The sequence below is a fragment of the Cavia porcellus genome, unplaced genomic scaffold, assembly GCF_034190915.1.
Source record: "Cavia porcellus strain 051 isolate PalLab524CR breed Dunkin Hartley unplaced genomic scaffold, mCavPor4.1 scaffold_25, whole genome shotgun sequence".
NCBI lineage: Eukaryota > Metazoa > Chordata > Mammalia > Rodentia > Caviidae > Cavia > Cavia porcellus.
In genome coordinates this window covers 9135813-9139048 of record NW_026947508.1, presented here as the reverse complement: position 1 = coordinate 9139048, position 3236 = coordinate 9135813, and the positions used below count along the sequence as shown (strand labels likewise).

Sequence of the window (3236 nt, the reverse complement as noted above, 5' to 3'; positions counted from 1 at the left end):
TCCTTGTCTCACCCATATTTACAGAAGAGATCTGTGCTCCTGGGGCCCAGAAGGAAACATATGATATGCACATTCAGTTAGACAGGGACACAGGCAGGGCATGGACTGAGGTGAATGTTATGCCACGGCCAGGTGCAACAGCATTCACAGTGAAAAATGCAAAACTAAACTGTCCTAGGATGATTTAGTGGCTTTATGATTCTCCTAATTGTTTCCTAAACCTGGTTCTGTATCTGCTGGTTGTCACCATGTGAAGGAATGTAAACCTCTTGAGGAACAGAGTGTAGCTCCAGCTTTAGGTTGCTCATCCTGGTGGTGTGGCACAGCAGGCTCTTCATGGTGTCCATGGAAATGAAATTCCTTATGAAGCAGAAGGCAGTGAGCTGGGAGCAACAGCTCAGGGCATGCAATAAGGCACAGAGCTGTGCATCTGTGATTCCACAATTTTCCAAATGCAGGATGCTCAGGGTGGCTGCAACATTCTCCAGTAGAATTCAGAGGGTCCCGGGACAGAAGTCAGTCATCCTGATATAACTCAAATCCAAGTGTTTTAGGTGTCTGGTGATTTCCAAGTGAGGCATCTGGTTCCAGTCATTATGTGAAAGCTGGGAGTGAATTAATGAGAGAGTCTCCAAGGGGCACGTCAGGCACCTGCAGAGAGACCAATTGGTTAGACATGGCACTTGGTGAAAAGTAGGAGGGGGTGGGAAACAGCAACATGGAGGGCCAAGTCATCTTTATTCAGCCCAATTGAGGCCTGACTCTTCTGCCAATTGCTTGTGTGGCTGGATCTTTAAACTTGGCAGTCCCTTTCCTCACACCCAAGCAGAAAACCACAGCTCTTTCCTGATGGGGGTGTCAGGACACAAGCAGGAAGGAAAAAACAGGCAATAACTGGCCAACACACGGATTGCCCAAAAGGCTCTCAGCAGATTTTGTGTTCTTGTTCCCTGTCCTGGACCTCTTTTCCTTACCATCGTCTCCAGACTCCTACACTTCTCATCTGGTGATTGGTCCACCATGGGTCAAAGGTGTCTCATGGTGACTGTTAGGAGGAATAGAGAAAGGCCCTGGTGTTTATCAACACCTTTTGCTAGATAGGCTTCTTGAGGAAGTAGTAACATACCTGGTCTCACAATATCTGAACAAATCTCCTGGCTTTCTGTCAGTGTAGCCCTTTCTTTTCTGCTGTTTCCAATGTGATGGCTATGTGGCACCATTTTATAGGAGTAAGAAGTGAAAAAAGTAATGTGTTGGTACTTCAGTGCTTAATCTCTGTCACAGCTCCCGTGGATGGTGCACTGTACATGTTTCCTAATCTTTTTTAGAACAGAGAAAGACTTTTCTGACTCTGCAGAGAGAGCTCCAGTTCTTACCTGAGTATTAGGTTCAGGTGGCTTTCCATTAAGGAGACAGAGTTCATATAAATCTCTTGTAGATGTCTAAGCTTAAGAAGTTGAGACGTAATTTGGGTGATCCACTGATGTCTTTTCTCTGGGTGAAGGATGAGAAAAGGAATCACAGAGATTTCACACAAAACTAGCTTGTGAAGATTTCGCATCTGACCCAGAAAAGGGGCAAAAGAAGCCTAGGTATAGAGTCTCCAGTCATAACCCACACTCAGCTCCTGCACAGAATCAAGGTTCAGCATTTCTAAGACCTCCGTGATCTTTTAAAGCACCTGGTTGTAATACACAGCTTTGTACAATGCAGCTCCACTAGATCTTCCCTCTCTCGGGCCCACTTGAGCAGGTAGGATTTGAATGGACTCCAATATTTTTCACTAAGCCACAGACCTAAAGTCATTGTAAGAGGTTGCTGTTTTGCTATCCTTGGTGGAGTCTTCTCTGTTTTTCTCTTCCTCCTGAGTTCTGAGGAGCAGTCTTCCAATTCATTTGCAGCCCAGACTCTCCAGAAATCTCAGTTCTCATCCCGCATATCCAGCACTTGCAATTTCAAACTCCTGTGGGTAGACCAGGAAGGAGTCTTGAGAACTGAGACTGGGACCCTGTTTCCTCCTGTGACTTCCACAACTCTAGAGTCTATTGCTATTTTCTTTTTCTACTACCCCTTGGATGTGTCCAGTTTTTACCTCTAGTGCCTATGCAGGAGTCAGGGACTTGCTCCTTTAACTGCTGCCTCCAGCATTAGCTGTCCTCCCTTTCTGGCTGTCTCAGTGGTTTAGCAGGGGGCAAGGCTTCTCTGACCCTGTGTCAGTCAGCATCAGAAGCCTTCATTTTACTGTTTAGCTCTACTATCACTGGAATTTTCAGTCCCTGACTCAAATCCCATGGCCCTCCCTGCAGGACACCTGGGTTACACTCACCTGGAACCAAGCTTCTGGCTCAGCAGCACATCGACCCCACCCAGCACACCTTGTAACATCCTGTTCTGCACCTGGACAACATCCACCTGAGTGTTGAAGTTCCTTGGTTTCCACATGCTTATCAGGGCTCCCACAGGCAGGTAGCGAAAGGGCCAGGACAGCACCATGGCCTTGAGCACTTCAGTGTGATCCCTGGTGAAGGCCTCCATGAACACTGGTGGGAAGAGCTCCCCTGGCACATCCTCCATGGCCCTCATGGCCAAGGCCTTGTCAGTCAGCAGACTCTGAATTTCCAGTTTCAGTAGTATGTGTGGGGACTGGATGCTCATCCTGGTGAATCTGGAAGGCCAAGGATTCTGGGGAAACTGAGAAAAGAGACATCCTTTCAGGGTTGGCTGAGACACCCATTCACACACATCGGGAAACAAATGTGCTGACCAAAAGTTCCTGGTCCAAGAAGGGTCACAGAGTCCTCAGTTTGTCGCAGATCTATTTTGTGTTCATTTTCCCAAAGGACTGCTGATGCCAACTAGTGCTCAGTTGAAGAAGGTGAGAGCAACACACCTTTTTTCAACTGAGCACCCTAAACTCTGGACCCACTGCCAAATGGGAGCCAAGGAATCAGAAACCAACTCCCACGTGTTGTGGAAAAATATTCTCATGCTCACTCCAAGGAAATGTAACCAAGAAAATAGGGGCTGGGGATTTAGCTCAGCAGCATAAGCGCCTGCTTGCAAGCAGGCAGTCGTGAGATCAATCCCTGGTTAAAAACAAAAAAGAAAAAAAAAAAAAAAAGAAATTGGAAAAGTCATATGGCCCGGTCTCTAACTGATTGTTTCCCAAATATGCTTGGTAAAACAAATATGTAGACAATGAAATGAATGCTATGAATTTTCATTTTAAAGAATGA

General features: G+C 46.4%; 1 pseudogene; it reads right to left on the bottom strand.

Annotated features, from left to right (window-relative positions):
* Positions 1–215: 215 nt before the first annotated feature.
* Positions 216–2655, bottom strand: LOC111757217 (PRAME family member 12-like; annotated as a pseudogene).
* Positions 2656–3236: the final 581 nt, after the last annotated feature.